Genomic DNA, 16,857 nt, shown 5'->3' with positions numbered 1-16,857 from the left:
TTATGGCCCTTTCCTCCTATCTTCAAAGCCAATAATATCACATCTCACGGATCATTCTTCCTTCATCACATTTCTCTCTCTCTCTGACCACAGCTGGGAAAGGTTCTCCAACTGTAAGGACTCTTGATTAGATTAGGTACACCATGATGATCCAGGATAGCTCCTCATCTCAAGGTCTGTAGCCTAATCATATCTGCAAAGTCCTTGTACCACTTGTTCAAGCCAGCATCATCTCATCTATTTCTCTCCTGGATTATTGCAATAGCCTTCTATCTGGTCTCCACTGCTCTACTCTTGCCCACTGTAGATAATAATCCTTATAGCAAAATCAGAGGTTGTGCTCTGAACATGTTAAGTTTCATATACCCATTAGACAACCAAGAGGATTTCAAGTAGTTGTCTAATATAAAGATGAGCCTTCAATTCTGGAGCTCAGAGAGAGGTTTTGACTGGAGATATAAACTTAGGAAATATCACCATATAAATAGTACTTGAAATCATAGGGTATCAATATATCAGAGTAGTCAAACTAACACAGAGTAGTTTAAATCAAAAGTAGGAAGAGACAAACATTATACAGAGGAGCAGAAAAATTACACCTGGTGGGAGAACATGAGGTGTAAGATTTGTTGTTGTTGTTGTTGTTGTGATGTTGTGCAAACAGGACCTATTAAAGTATGTTTGTATACCGATCAGAATTATCTAAACAGACAAAGAGAAACTGATTATGCTGATTATGTAGGAAACACAGAGAATAATTCTAGGAACAGCGCTGGCATGGACAAAGGGATATGGGATCCATTGCACAACAAGAGAGGTCAGCCAGCTCCAGCATTTTCTCCTCTGTATTTCCCCCATAGTCAATTTAGCTCTTCAAAGCCTCAAAGACACCTTCCAGGGTAAAAGTAGTCTACAAGGGACTTTAACACACATTATCTCTTTTTATCCTCATACATCAATTGGTATGCATCTGCATCATATGCATAAAAGATATGAAAACTAGGGGTGTCTGAGTGGCTCAGTCGGTTAAGCGACCGACTTCAGCTCAGGTCATGATCTCACGATTTGTGAGTTCGAGTCCCGCGTCGGACTCTGTGCTGACAGCTCAGAACCTGGAGCCTGCTTCTGATTCTGTGTCTCCCTCGCTCTCTGCCCCTCCCCCACTCATGCTCTCTCTCTGTCTCAGAAATAAATAAACATTAAAAAAAATTTAAGAAAAGATCCGAAAACTAAAATTCAAAGAGCTTAAGTGAATTTTCAGGGTTTGATGATTAGGAAAGAACAGAATGTAGAATCAAAATTTTGTCTTCTGATTCCAAGTCCAGTATTAGACTGCTGCTCCTGAGAAAATACAAGAGGTTGGGCAGAGGCCACAAAGAACAGAGTGGGCAGTGGAAGATCACACCAGGGTTGAGTGTCATTGTAGGGGAGAATTGGAGCTCATATGTAGGGAGCCCAGGACTGTCTAACAGACAAGCAATAGGCAAAAATGAAAGAAAATGCCAGGCAATCCATCTGACTGATATATCATTCTAAAGATACTAGCCAGCCAATATAAAAGCCAACTATATGGCAACTAGACACATACTTCAGACCAGAACAAATTGGTCAAAACTGGAAATAGTAGGAAACATTCAGAAGAATTCCTGAGCCCCTACAGCAGTGCTTCAGGCATTTTTATAGAGTGCTACACTTAGGCTGTATAGACATACCCCAGAGATACCGCAGGTTCAGTTCCAGACCACCACAATAAAGTCAAAATAAACATAAAGCAATCGAATGAAATTTGTCATTTTCCAGTGCACATAAAACTTATGTTTACACTATACTATAATCTATTTAAGTGTGCAATAGCATTATATCTAAAAAACATGTACTTTGTGAAAGTTGAAGATTTACCGCTTAAACTGACAATATATTCAGAGGCAGATCTAAGGAAGAAAATTGTAGAGGAAGAACAGAAAAACCATTTATCTGGTGAAATATTATGTGAAATGCAGATTGAAGAATTAGCTGAGAATTCTCAGACACTAAAAAAACCTGAAACAGTGGGAGCCCAAAGTGTACGAGATGTCTTCAGAGGCTCATCTTTCTTTACATAGTCAATGCCTATATGAACATGGCACTAAATCTGTTTTGATCTGTATAAAAATGTAAAAAAAAGATAAATTAAAAAAATAAATAAATATAAATAAATAAATAACATGTACATACCTAAACTAAAAAATAATGTATTGCTAAAAATGTTAACCATCATCTGAGCTCTCAGCAAGTCATAGTAGTTTTGCTAGTGGAGGGTCTAGCCTCAATGTTGATGGCTACTGACTGATCAGGGTGTAGTGACTGAAATTGGGGTGGCTCTGGCAATTTCTTAAAATAAGACAACATTGATAGACTCTTCCTTTCACAAATTATTTTTCCATAGTATGTGATGCTGTTTGATAGCATTAAGCCACAGTAGAACTTCTTTAAAAACTAGAGTCAGTCCCTTCAAACCCGCCACTGCTTTATCCACGAAGTTTACATCATGTTCTTAATTCATTGTTGTCATGTCAACAATCTGCATAGTATCTTCACCAGGAGTAGATTCCATCTCAAGAAACCACTTTTTTGTTCATAAGTGGCAATTCCTCAACAATTAGTTTTATCATGAGATTGCAGCAATTCAGTCATATCTTCAGGCTCTACTTGTAATTCGAGTTCTCTTGCTATTTCTACCACATGTGCAGTTATTTCTTCCACTGAAGTTTTGAACCCCTCAAAGTCACCCATGAGGGTTAGAAATAACCTCTTACAGAGGTGCCTGGGTGGCTCAGTCGATTAAGCATCCAACTTCAGCTCAGGTCACAATTTCACATTTCTCATGAGTGAGCCTCACATTGGGCTCTGGGCTGGCAGCTTAGAGCCTGATTCTGATTCTATGTCTCCCTCTCTCTCTGCCCCTACTCTGCTTGCGCTCTCTTTCTCTCAAAAATAAATAAACATTAAAAAAAAAAGAATTAACCTCTTACAAACTTCCTTTCATGTTGATATTTTGACCTCTTCTCATGAATCACGAACGTTCTTAATGGCATCTAGAATGGTGAAACCTCTGCAGAAAGTATTCAGTTGACTTTGCACAGATCCATCAGAGAAATCATTATCTATGACAGCTCTAGCCTTACAAATGAATTTTTTCAATAATGAGACTTAAAAGTCAAAATTACTCCTTGATCCATGGCTGCAGAATGGATGTGATGAGACGCAGGCAGGAAAACAACATTAATCTCATTGTACATCTCCATCAGAATTCTTGGGTGACCCAGGTGCATTGTCAATTAGCGGTAATATTTTGAAAGGAATCTTTCTTTTCCTGAGCAGTAGTTCTGAACAGTACGCTAAAAATATTCAGTAAACCATGTTGTAAATAGATGTGCTGGCATCCAGGTTTTGATGTTCCATTTATAGAGCACAAGCAGAGTAGATCTAGCATGATTCTTAAGGGCCTTAGGATTTTAATAATGATAAATGAGTATTGGCTTCAACTGAAAGTCACTAGCTGCATTAGCCCCTACCAAGAGTGTCAGACTGTCCTTTGAAGTTTTAAAGCCAGACATTGACTTCTCCTCTGCAGCTATTTAAGTCCTAGAGGTCATCTTCCTCCAATAGAAGGGTGTTTCATCTACATTGAAAATCTGTTGTTTAGTATAGCCACCTTACTTAATTATCTTAGTTAAATATTCTGGATAACTTGCTGCAGGTTCTACATAAGTATTTGCTACTTCACCTTGCACTTTTATGTTGTGGAGGTAGCTTCTTCCCTTAAACCTCATGAACCTATCTCTGCTATCTTCAAACTTTTCTTCTGCAGCCTCCTCAACTCTCTCAGCCTTCACCTAACTGAAGAGACTAAGGGCCTTGCTTTGGCTTAGGCTTTGGCTTAAGAGAACGTTGGGGCTGGTTTGATCTTTGGTCCAGACGACTAAAACTTTCTATCAGCAGTAAGGTTGTTTCACTTTCTTATTTTCATGTATTTGCAGAAGTAGCACTTATAATTTCCTTAAAAAATTTTTGCTTTGCATTCATAACTTGGCTAACTTTTGGTGCAAGAGGCCTGGTTTTTAGCCTATCTCCACATTTCATATGACTTCCTCACTAAGTTCATTCATTTCTAGCTTTTGATTTAAGGTGGGAGACGTGCAACTCTTCCTTCCACTTATACACTTATGGGTCATTGTAGGGTTATTAACTGGCATAAATTCAACAGATTTTTTTCCCTGAATTCCTTGATCATATTGGTGAATAACACGACTCTCCTGACTTGTTAAAGGTTTAGAGTGTTTAATTTTCATGTTCTTATCCCAAATATTCTCTTTTACAAAAATAATTTTTGCTTTATCCATTGTGGGAACATTAGTAGCAACAGTTCTCACCTCACAGTACACAGCCTTTCTATACATGAAAAGCTAGTCAATCCATCTCTTTCTCTCTACCTTTCTCCCCCTCTTCTCCTCTCATTCTCTTCCTCTGTCCTTACCTCTGCCTCTGCCTCCCTCCTATAAGCATGCTCTAGAATGAGCCCCATAGTTGGCCCCATAGTTTTTTTCATAAACTCTATCTTCCTCATGAAAGGAGGATCAGTCATCAAGGATGTATAGTGGAAGGAGACAGTGAAGAAATTTCAAGACCCACCATAAAAGACCAAACCCACACTAATAGTTATAGATAAGAAACAACTGAGAGGAAGCTGAACTATACAAGCTAGAAGTCTATAGCTTTGGCTGGAGTTGCACTGGTGCTCCATCTTTCAGAACCCTAGGCAGGATGTAGGAGATATTACCAAGAGAGAAGAGCCAAAGTCAATGGAATATGTGTGAAAATAAGTCTCCTTTAGTTTAGATTGTTCACTGGCCATTTAAATATTTTCTCTTTCCCAGATCTGGTCTCTGCTCCCCAAATGTTATTGAAGCCCCCCTATTCTTGAATAGGAAGAAAACTTCTAGACATATAGGCAATTCCTACATTTTAACACTCTGTGTTTTACTATGCATTAATCTTAGGCTTCTCCTACTTTAGATTTTATGCAGTTTATAGCCATTGTCTTAATTGGTTCAGTACTGAATCATTTTCCTTTCCTTTCTTTTCCTTTCCTTTCCTTTCCTTTTCTTTCCCTCTGTGCTCTGGACTAAGCTCCTTCCTAGATTATGAGCTAAACAAGGGCAGGGTATTATTTCTCTCTGTGATTTGTCACAAAGAGGATCCCCCCAAAATATTGGATGGATGGATGGATGGATGGATGGATGAATGAATAGATAGATGAGTGCATAAATGGATGAATTACTCTCCTCTTATCCTCCATTCTCTACTTATTAATGTCTTACCTCAAATGATCCCTTTTTTTTCATGAAGCCATTCTTTAGCTTATCCTCCAGATATCCACTCTCATTTATTTGAACTCTTAAGGATTTTGTGTCCAGAGATGCTTTTCTTATCCCATCTTATATTTTTGTGTTACCATTTTGTGTTTTGTGTTGTTTTATTTATTTACTTTTTAAAGTAGGCTTAATATCTAGCATGAAGCCCAGTGCAAGGCTTGAACTCATGACCCTGCGATCAAGACCCGAGCTGAGATCAAGAGACAGACATTTAACTGACTGAGCCATCCAGGCACTTCATGTTTTGTGTTTGTTTTAGTCTTCCATAGAGAGGCACTTTGTCTCATTCATCTTTACTTCCTGTTGAACCTCACACAGGTATACTCACAGTATATAATCAATAAATGTTTTTTAATATAATTTAATCTAGAGTAATTTCATTTTCATACTATCTTTGCAAGATAAGCAGAACTGGTATTGTCCTCATTTTACTGATTAAAAAACTAAGCTTTAGATAAGTTAATGATAATCACCCACTGGCCATAGTTGCCTAAATGGCCAAAGAGCTGGCCAGGAGAACACACGAGCGGCAAAGAACAAGCTTTCACCAGCACCATTTCCTGACTAAGCATACACTTAACAGATCTGCTTTTAAACAGCCTTTAAGGAACATTCTGGGTCATAAAAACCTAAACATTCTGCATGTACAAAGAATATAAGGTCTTTGAAAATATTTTCCCGATTTGATCTTTCCTTCAGTAAGGCATATGTTACATTTTCCTTTTAATCATACACATCCATTACCATACACCATCTTACCCAGATGTCTTATGTGCCTACAATCTGTTCTTATGCTTAATGTCACCATTGTCCACCTAGTCAAGGCCACCATTACCTTATGATCACACAATTGTAGCCCTTCAGTTGCTCTTTCCACCATATGGGTCACTCTACCTTTCCAGTCAATTCTCCTCAAAAATGCTAGTAAATCTTTCAAAGCTACAATTGTTTACATACCTGCCTACGGAACCTTGAAATATTTTTTTTTAATTTATTTCAAAATGGCTTTTATTTTTTTAACATAATTTATTGTCAAGTTAGCTAACATACAGTGTATACAGTGTGCTCTTGGTTTCAGGAGTAGATTCCCATGATTCATTGCTTACATACAACACCAGTGCTCATCTCAACAAGTGCCCTCCTCAATGCCCATCACGCATTTCCCCTCCCTCCCACCTCCCCATCAACCCTCAGTTTATTCTCTGTATTTAAGAGTCTGTTTATGGTTTGCCTCCCTCTCTGTTTGAAACTATTTTTTGCCCTTTCTTTCCCCCATGGTCTTCTGTTAAGTTTCTCAAATTCCATATATGAGTGAAAACATATGATATCTGTCTTTCTCTGACTATTTCATTTAGCATCATACCCTCCAGTTCCATCCATGTTGTTGCAAATGGCAAGATTTCATTCTCTCTCACTGCCAAGTAGTATTCCATTGTAAACATAAACCACATCTTCTTTATCCATTCATCAGTTGATGGACATTTGGGCTCTTTCCATAATTTGGCTATTGTTGATAGTGCTGCTATAAACATTGGGGTACATATGCCCCTATGAATCAGCACTCCTTTATCCCTCCCTCCAATATTTTTTAATGGCTTTAGGATTCTGAAATCCTAAATTTTTCAGTGGGGCCCTTTTCTATATATATAGCTCCTTTTTGATCAAGTTTCTGGTGTTACCCAGATCTGTCTATTCCTCATTCTCAGAGTTCACAGCAGTGAGGGACTCAAGCTCTGTTTTCCAGCTCACTGTCTCAGGTCTTATCCCCTATTTCTCATTTTTGTCCCCAACACGTTTAGGTTTAAAAAAATTATGGAATGACCTGCATTTGCATCTTTCTAGTCACCTTCTCTAGTACATTCGTGCCTGAAGAGGTGGATGAAGATTTTTCTTTGTGGTGGCCATTCTACATCATTCACATTGCCCCCAGTGTGTAAAGTGGCCATTATGAACTTTAAAAAATGTGTGATGCTGAGCACTTTAGAAGCTACTATATATATGATAGTAGGAAAAGTGAGGAACAAATCTTAAGTTTTCTATTTCAAATAATAAACTGATTCACATTTTTTTAGTTACCAAAATATTTAGAATGCATGGTTTTATTCAATGCTCTATCATAATATGAAACTTCATGAAGATGAAGAGAAATACAAAGGGATGAAACAGACATTTAAAAATTTTAAAGTATAATGCTGGAGTTGTAAGCCTACTTTCATTCATGTTTGAATTAAGACTACATTTGTGAACAAAAAATAGAGAACAAGAAGGAGTGCTGAGCAAGGTACAATTATCTATACTTTTTATCATTCCCTTACTGAGCACTTGCTATCATACTAGTTACTGAGAGGGGTTAAAAAATGAAAATGCATGTTCCTACCTTCTATGAGCTTACAATCTAGCATTGGGGAGACAGAGTAAACAGTTTAGAAAGTAAAATTAAATGCAAACAAGAGTGATATGAGTAAGGTATAGTGGGAATAGAAAGAAAAAGGAAGATTCACTCTATTGTGTAAAATCAGAAAAAACATGGTGGTAAAAACAAAATTTGAGTAATGTCTCTGATAGTAGATAAAACTTAAATATGTCAATGTTATAGGAAGGCCTGTCCTGGGTTTAGGCTAGTATTAACAAAAGGATAGAGGCTGGGTGAGACACAGTTGCCAGGGTGAAGTAGCCAGAGAGAAGTGCAGATCAGGGGTTTTCTTACTAAACTACTGGGAAACATTATTGCTTCTGTCCAGATGAGTGTCATAATTAGAGTTACGTTTCAGGTAGATGGTTTTGACCACAATGTGTTGCTTGAATTAGAATGGGGAATTAGAATGTGGAAGCGATGCAGATTATAGGCAGAGATAACTCAACACTAGATTGCCTTTTAGAGTTTACATCCTCACTCTTACATGAGCAGAAGCTTTACAGAGTGGAAAAATTACTGGACCTGAAGTCTGAAAGCATTTTCTGGCTGTGTCTCTTATTAGTTGTGACGTTGGGCATATCACTTAATATGTATACCCTATGTTTCTAAGTGGAATTAATACCTATCTTTCAGAAGTATTTTGGTAAATGAGACAAGCCTCAGAACATGATGCCTTGCACAAAGTAAGTACTCATTGAATGTTTGTTTCCCTCCTTTCCTGCCTAATCCAGATTTTAAAGGTGTTTATTTCTATGACTATACAGCTTGAGTTAGTCAACAATCACATAGTTCATTTCAGCATTTTAGATGATGCCAAACTCTGACACAGAAGGCAAAATTACAACACATTTACATTTGGTAGAACAAATTTACAATCAAGAAATTAATATGTACTTTGGGTTCTCAAGACAGTCTGAGTTTATTCAACGTTCATTTAGCCAATATTTATTGAGCCCCTGCATGGGTATGTGACAGTGCAAGCCAATGCAAAAGTAGAAACAACTCAGTTCTGCTTTGGAGAAGTTCAAATGATCAGAAATAGATCAGTACACAGATAATTTTAAAAGTTTATGATAGGTGCTCTAGGAGAACTTTACACAAAATGTAATGGGAGCACAAACGAATGCATAACTAGCTGAATTTGCAGAGGTATTGGAAAGCTTTCCAAAGGAGCAATCGCTTTAGATGATCTTGGGAATATAGTGGTTTATCTGTTACACAGGTAGAGGAAGAACATATCAGGCAGGGGAAATAGTGTATAAAAATATAAAAAAGAGAGACATTCCATTTGCCTGCATTTAACTGAAAATAAAAATAACAGAGGCATAAACAAAATTGGGATTTATTTTTCCCACATTCTAGGAAATCTAGAAGTAGATGTTGGCCTTGATTTGACTCAAGGATGGCAAGTCGTAGGTCTTTGAGATTATTTTGACCTATAGTCTAAAGGAAGCAGGGAAATAAATGTTTTCTTTTATTTATTTTATTCTTTTTAGGCTGTGCACAAAACTACCTCAACAAAATAAAAATCCTGTTAAAAAGAAAGAAATGGAAGAATGTATTTTTCTGTAGACAACTAACAATCTCTGCTATAGCATTTTTAGAGGATTGCAAAGAGTCATTGTAGCTGGGTGATGGAATTTCAGAAGATTGATAAAGGAAGCTGGAGATCCAAGCAAAACTGAACCAAGGGAAGATCTAAAAGTTTATTTGTGCAATTTTTTCATGGGAAAACAGATTCAAAAAGCCATGATGGAACATCTGCCAGTTTATAGCCATAGCAGTAGGAAAGGAAATTTCATTATTCTCAACACATTTGACCAATTGATCAGAAACCTCCCAAGACCTAGAAATGCTAAGGGGCAGGGTCCTGGCAGAAAATACTGGTTGTTTTGCTAGACTGCATAAAACCTGTTTTTATCCCATGTCTTGTTAATGATAAAACTCACCACTGCCAATCATGTTTCTTTTTTCTTTTGTCTTTCTATTTCTTTCTTCTTTTTTTTGTCTTGAACTTACAACAGTATTTGGCCCCGTAACTCCATTTCTTCTCCCTCTGATTCTTCAGCAAGAGTCTGTATCTCTGAATGAAAGCCAGACATGGTCATTTTTAGGCTCCAAGGTTTCTGAGACGTAATTTTGTTTTTATATTTTTCAACTTTCCATCATTCTGTTGTGATTCCTCTCCCTCTCATTCTAGAAGTTTTCAACAGTTGCTTTTTTAGCATGCTTCATTTCTGCCTCTTAACTCCTTCCTTTCCTGGGCACACTCATCTTCTCTTGCATAAGGAAACATCAGGGAAATGTTTAGTTACCTGGAAAATCAAGTACTTTTTAATATCTGACTAAACCCCTTCTACTACCAAATTCAACTTATATCCAAACTGTTGATATAAGTAATAACATTTTGGTGATTCTTTTTCTCATCTCAAAAGTAATATCTATTTATTATTAAAAAAAACTTGAAAAAAAAAACCAGATCAAATGAAAAAGAAGTGGGACTCATCCATAATCCCACCATCCCAAAATTTCCACCATTAATCTTTTGGTGTTATGTTCCTTCCTTCCAATCTTTCTAAACAATATACCTTTATGGTTATTTCTGGGTTTTAAATTTTAAACATTGAAAATGTGTCTCACAATGGAAGACAAGGACTAAGAACTCATGAACTCTTCCTTCATTGCACACACATATTTCCCTTCCTCTTGGAGTTATACAATAATTTTTACTAAACCATCATTTAGTGTTTACCTTAAAATGATACCAACAATGGGAATGGACTTGATGACACTGAACTGTACACTTAAAAAATGGTTAAAATGGTAAACTTTAGTGTGCATATTTTACCACAAGTTTTTCTAAAAACACAAACTGCAAAAAATAAATTATATCAACATTATTCACAGTCATTTAGTTAGTATGTAATACATTTCATTTCTACTACATTTTTTATTTTTCTGAAAGTTAGTAATTACCTGTTTTTTCCCTCTGTTTGCTCTGTTTTTATGGAAATGATCTCAACTTTTCAACAGAACTATAAAACTTAAAATAGGTCAGCCAAATATATCAGTTCTTTTTTTTTTTTTTTTTTTTTAATACAACATCCATTTTGGAGCCCTCCATAATCCTGCTCTTATCTGAACTGGAAGCTCTCACTTTCAACCTGGATTGTTTCTATCCTGGTAAGTCCTTTTTCCTCTTTTCTACCTTGGATTTCCTGTTTCCTGAACCCCAATCTTTTCTTTCTTGCTTTACTGCCATTCAAGTATGGTAAAGCACATACTTGAATAACTTCCTGTAACTCTGTGTGGAAAGTAAATTTTTTGTGTTCATGGATGACTGAAAATGTTTATTATAAGTTATCCTCACCTAATTGGTAGTTTGGCTGGGTATAGAACTCTATATTGCAAAAAACTTTTTCTCAGAATTAAAAAAATTTTTAATGTTTATTATTTTTTTTGAGAGAGAGAGAGAGAGAGACAGCATGAGTGGGGTAGGGGCAGAGAGAGAGGGAGACACAGAATCCAAAGCAGGCTCCAGGCTCTGAGCAGTCAGCACAGAGCTCGATGCGGGGCCCAAACTCCCAAACTGTGAGATCACGACCTGAGCTGAAGTTGGATGCTTAACCAACTAAGCCACCCAGGCACCCCATTTTCTCAAATTTTAAAGGCCTTACTCCATTGTTTTCTACCTTCCAGGATTACCTGCCAGTCTGATCCTTAGAACTCTGTAAGCAATCTGGTTGGTTTTTGTGTTTTTTTCCCCTTAAAGATTCTCTCTTTATGCCTCTGGATTTGAAATTCTACAATATGCTTTGCTATGGGTCTTTTCTCATCCAGTGTCTCAGTCACTTATGCTCTTTATGGAGAAGAAATAGGATCCCAAAATCTAACTGCAAGAAGTTTCTCTTAACTTAATCATTTTTGCTAAAGGAGAATCTTCTATTCTTTTACATAGGGGATATAAGCCTAACTACCAGCCTACTACATAAATGTATGCATATATTTTTTTTTTCACAAATGAGATCACACTACAATAATGTTCTCTAAAATTTATTTTTCATCTAACAATATATCTAAAACATCTTCCTGTGTGTGTATGCATATGAATACAGAAGAATGTAAAAAGGATGCCTAAAATTTCATATTATATATGAGCCATAATTTACTTAAATAGTTTCTAATTGATGGGCTTTGGTGTTTTTTCTTATAACAACATTGCAATTACGTCCGTATCTTTCTGTACTTGAGCAAGAATATCTATACAATGAATTTCTGGAAGTGGAAGTGTTGGATCAAAAGATGTGCATATTTATTTCTACACACCAATAATGAAGCAAGAGAAAGAGAAATTAAAAGTCTATCCCATTTACAATTGCACCAAAACCCATACGGTGTCTAGGAATAAACCTAACCAAAAAGGTAAAAGATCTTACACTGAAAACTATACAATGCTTATGAAAGAAACTGAAGAAGACACAAGGAAATGGAAAAACATTCTATGCTCATGGATTGGAAGAACAAATATTATTAAAATGTCTATACTACTTAAAGCAATCTACACATTCATTGCAATTCCTATCTAAATAACACCAGCAGTTTTCACAGAGCTAAAACAAACAATTCTAAAATTTGTATGGAACCAGAAAAGACCCCAAATAGCCAAAGTAATCCTGAAAAAAGAAATCAAAGCTGGAGGCATCACAGTTCTGGACTTCAAGCTGAAATCATTGAGGCACCTGGGTGGCTCAGGCAGTTAAGTATCCAACTGGCTCAGGTCATGATATTGCACTTTGTGAGTTCAAGCCCCACGTCAGGCTCTGTGCTGACAGCTTGGAGGCTGGAGCCTCCTTTAGATTCTGTCTCTCTCTCTCTCTCTCTCTCTCTCTCTCTCTTTCACTCTCTCTCTCTCTGTCCCTCCCCACTCCTGTCTATCTCTGTTTCTCTCTCTAAAAAATAAACATTAAGAAAAAAATTTTTAAAGCTGGAATCATCAAGACAGTATAGTACTGGCACAAAAACAGACACATAGATCAATGGACGATAATAGAGAATCCAGAAAGGACCCACAAATGTAAGGCCAACTAATCTTAGATAAGCAGGAAAGAAAATCAAATGGAAAAAAGACAGTCTCTTCAACAAATGGTCTTGAGAAAACTAGACAGCAACATGCAGAAAAATGAAACTGACCATACACAAAAATAAATTCAAAATGGATTAAAGACCTAAATATTAGGTAGGAAACCATCAAAAACCTAAAGGAGAACACAAGCAGCAACCTCTTTGACCTCGGATGCAGTGACTTCTTAGTAGATGTGTCCCCAGAGGCAAGGGAAACAAAAACAAAAATGAACTACTGGGACCTCATCAAAATAAAAAGCTTCTGCACAGTGAAGGAAACAATCAGCAAAACTAAAAGGCAACCAACAGAATGGGAGAATATATTTGCAAATGACATATTAGATAAAAAATTAGTATCCAAAATCCATAAAGAACTTATCAAACTCAACACCCAAAAAAAACCAAATAATCCAGTGAAGAAATGGGCAAAAGACATGAATAGACACTTCTCCAAAGAAGACATCCAGATGGCCAACCGACACATGAAAAAATGCTCCACATCACTCATCATCAGGGAAATAACAAATCAAAACCACAATGAGATACCACCTGTCAGAATGGCTAACATTAACAACTCAGGCAACAACAGATGTTGGCGAGGATGCAGAGAAAGAGGATCTCTTTTGCATTATTGGTGGGAATGCAAGCTGGTGCAGCCACTCTGGTAAACAGTATGGAGGTTCCTCAAAAAACTAAAAATAGAACTACCCTGTGACCCAGCAATTGCACTAAGCATTTATCCACGGGATACAGGTGTACTGTTTCGAAGGGATACATGCACCCCAATGTTTATAGCAACACTTTCAACAATAGCCAAAGTATGGAAAGAGCCCAAATGTCCATCGATGGATGAATGGATAAAGAAGATGTGTATACACACACACACACACACACACACACACACACACACACACACACTGGAGTATTACTTGGCAATCAAAAAGAATGAAATCTTGCCATTTGCAACTATGTGGATGGAACTGGAGGGTATTATGCTAAGTGAAATTAGTCAGAGAAAGACAAAAATCATATCACTTCATTCATATGAGGACTTTAAGAGACAAAACAGATGAACATAAGGGAAGGGAAACAAAAATAATATAAAAACAGGGAGGGGGACAAAACAGAAGAGACTCATAAATATGGAGAACAAACTGAGGGTTACTGGAGGGGTTGTGGGAGGGGGGATGGGCTAAATGGGTAAAAGGCACTAAGGAATCTACTCCTGAAATCATTGTTTCACTATATGCTAACTAATTTGGATGTAAATTTTAAAAAATAAAAAATAAAATAAAATAAAAAGATAAAAAGCTTCTGCACAGCAAGGGAAATAATCAATAAAACTAAAGGCAACCAACAGAATGGGAGAAGATATTTGCAAATGACATATCAGATAAAGGGTTAGTATCTAAAATCTATAAAGAACTTCTCAAACTCAACACCCAAAAAACAAATAATCCAGTGAAAAAATGGGCAGAAGTCATGAATGGACACTTTTCCAAAGAAGACATCCAAATGGCTAACAGACACATGAAAAGATGCTCAACATCACTCATCATCAGGAAAATAGAAATCAAAACCACCATGAGATACCACCTCACACCTGTGAGAATGGCTAAAGTATACAACTCAGGAAACAGGAGGGTTCACAGGTGAATTGTACCAAACATATAAAGAAGAGTTAATACCTATTCTTCCCAGACTATTCCAAAAAATAGAAGATAAAGCTTCCAAATTCATCCTATGAGGCCATTGTTACCCTAACACCAAAACCAGAGAAAGACACTACAAAAAAAGAGAACTACAGGCCAATATCTCTGATGAACACAGATGCAAAAATTCTCAACAAAATATTAGCAAATCAAATCAACAATACATTGAGAGAATTCACCATGATCAAGTGGGATTTATTCCCAGGATGCAAAGTTGGTTCAATATTAGCAAATTAATCAATGTACTACGTAATATCAATAACAGAAAGGATATAAAAACATATGACCATTTCAATAGATGCATAAAAATCAAATCAAATAAAAAACTTTTGGCAAAGTACAACATCCATTCATGATAAAAACCCTCAACAAAGTAGGCTTAGAGGAAACACACCTCAACATAATAAAGGCCATATATGAAAAACACAGAGCTAACATCATACTCATTGGTGAAAAACTGAGAGCTTTTCCCCTAAAGCCAGGAACAAGATAAGGATGTCCACTCTCACCACTTTTGTTCAACATAGTACTGGAAGCCCTAGCCAAAACAACCAGACAAGAAAGAGAATAAAATGCATCCAAATTAATAAGGAAGAAGTAAAACGTACAGAATTTGCAGATTACATGATACTATATATAGAAAACTCTAAAGACTCAACCAAAAAACTGCTGAAACTGATAAATGAATTCAGTGCAGTCATGGGAAATAAAATCAGTACACAGAAATCCATGCATTTCTATACACTAATAATGAAGCAGCAAAAAGAGAAATTAAGAAAACAATTCCATGTACAACTGCACCAAAAGTAATAAAGTACCTAGGGATAAATTTAACTAAGGAGGTAAAATAACCAAGAAATTGAAGATGACACAAAAGGAAAAATAGTCCATGCTCGTGGATTAAAAGAACAAATATTGTTGGGTGCCTGGATGACTCAGTTGTCAGATTCTTGATTTTGGCTCAGGTCATGATCTCGCAGTTTGTGAGTTCGAGCCTCACAGTCAGGTTCCATGCTAACAGTACGGAGCCTGTTGGGGATTCTCTCTGTCACTCTCTCCATGCCCCTCCCCCAATTGTGTGTTCTCTCTCTCTCTCAAAATAAATAAATAAACTTTAAAAAAAGAACAAATATTGTTAAATGGTCCATACTACCCAAAGAAATTTAATGCTTTAATGCAATTCCTATCAAAATATCAACACCATTTTTCACAGAACTAGAACAAATAATCCTAAAATTTGTATGGAACCCCAGAAGACTGTGAATAGCAAAAGCAATATTGAAAAAGAAAATGAAGCTAGAGGTATAAAAATTACAGATCTCAAGTTATACTACAAAGCTGTAGTAATCAAAACCATATGGTACTGGCACATACATCAGTGGAACTGAATAGAAAGCCTAGAAATAAACCCATGATTATATGGTCATTTAATCTTGGACAAAGAGAGAGAGAATATGCATTGGAAAAAAAAGTCTCTTCAACAAATGGTGGTGGGAAAACTGAACAGCTGTATGCAAAAGAATGAAACTGGACCACTTCCTTACAACATATACAAAAATAAACTCAAAATGGATTAAAGATATAAATTTGAGACTAGAAGCCATAAAAATCCTAGAAGGGAGCACGGGTAGTAATGTCTCTGACATCTCCTGTAGGAACATTTTTCTAGATATGTCTCCTGAAGCAACAGAAATAAAAGCAAAAATAAACTATTGGGACTACATCAACATAAAAAACTTCTGCATAGTGAAGGAAACAACCGACAAAATTAAAAGACACCTCATTAAATGGGAGAAGATATCTCAAACTGATATAGCATATAAAAGGTTAGTATCCAAAATACATAAAGAACTTATACAACTCAAAACCCAAAAACCAAATAATCCAATTTTAAAAAATGGGCAGAAGACGTGAACAGACATTTCTCCAAAGAAGACATACAGATGGCCAACAGATGCATGTAAAGATGCTCAACATCACTGATCATCAGGGAACTGCAAATCAAAACCACAAGGAGGTATAGCCTCATACCTTTCAGAATGGCTAAAATACAAAATATGAAAAACAATAAGTATTGGTGAGGATGTAGAGAAAGGGAGCCCTTGTGCCCTGTTGGTGGGAATGCAGACTGGTGCAGCCACTCTAGAAAACAGTATGCAGGTTCATCAAAATATTTAAAATATAATTACCATAT

The 16,857-nt window shown here is 36.5% G+C and overlaps 1 protein-coding gene across 6 annotated transcripts in view; it reads right to left on the bottom strand.

Annotated features, from left to right (window-relative positions):
• The window catches only part of ZNF280D (zinc finger protein 280D), a 375,018-nt gene that overhangs the window by 244,102 nt on the left and 114,059 nt on the right, over positions 1-16,857 (bottom strand). Inside the window, exon 5 of one of the 6 annotated variants that reach the window (XM_053223975.1) lies at positions 9,780-9,913. The exons of the other annotated variants lie outside the window; for them this stretch is intronic. The gene's annotated coding sequence lies outside the window, so the exon portion shown is untranslated. The remainder of the gene's footprint in view (positions 1-9,779; positions 9,914-16,857) is intronic. 6 annotated transcript variants of the gene reach the window in all.

This window comes from Acinonyx jubatus, chromosome B3 (assembly GCF_027475565.1).
Source record: "Acinonyx jubatus isolate Ajub_Pintada_27869175 chromosome B3, VMU_Ajub_asm_v1.0, whole genome shotgun sequence".
Classification (NCBI taxonomy): Eukaryota; Metazoa; Chordata; class Mammalia; order Carnivora; family Felidae; genus Acinonyx; species Acinonyx jubatus.
The sequence above is the reverse complement of the archived record's forward strand: the minus strand, read 5'-3'. Positions and strand labels throughout refer to the sequence as shown.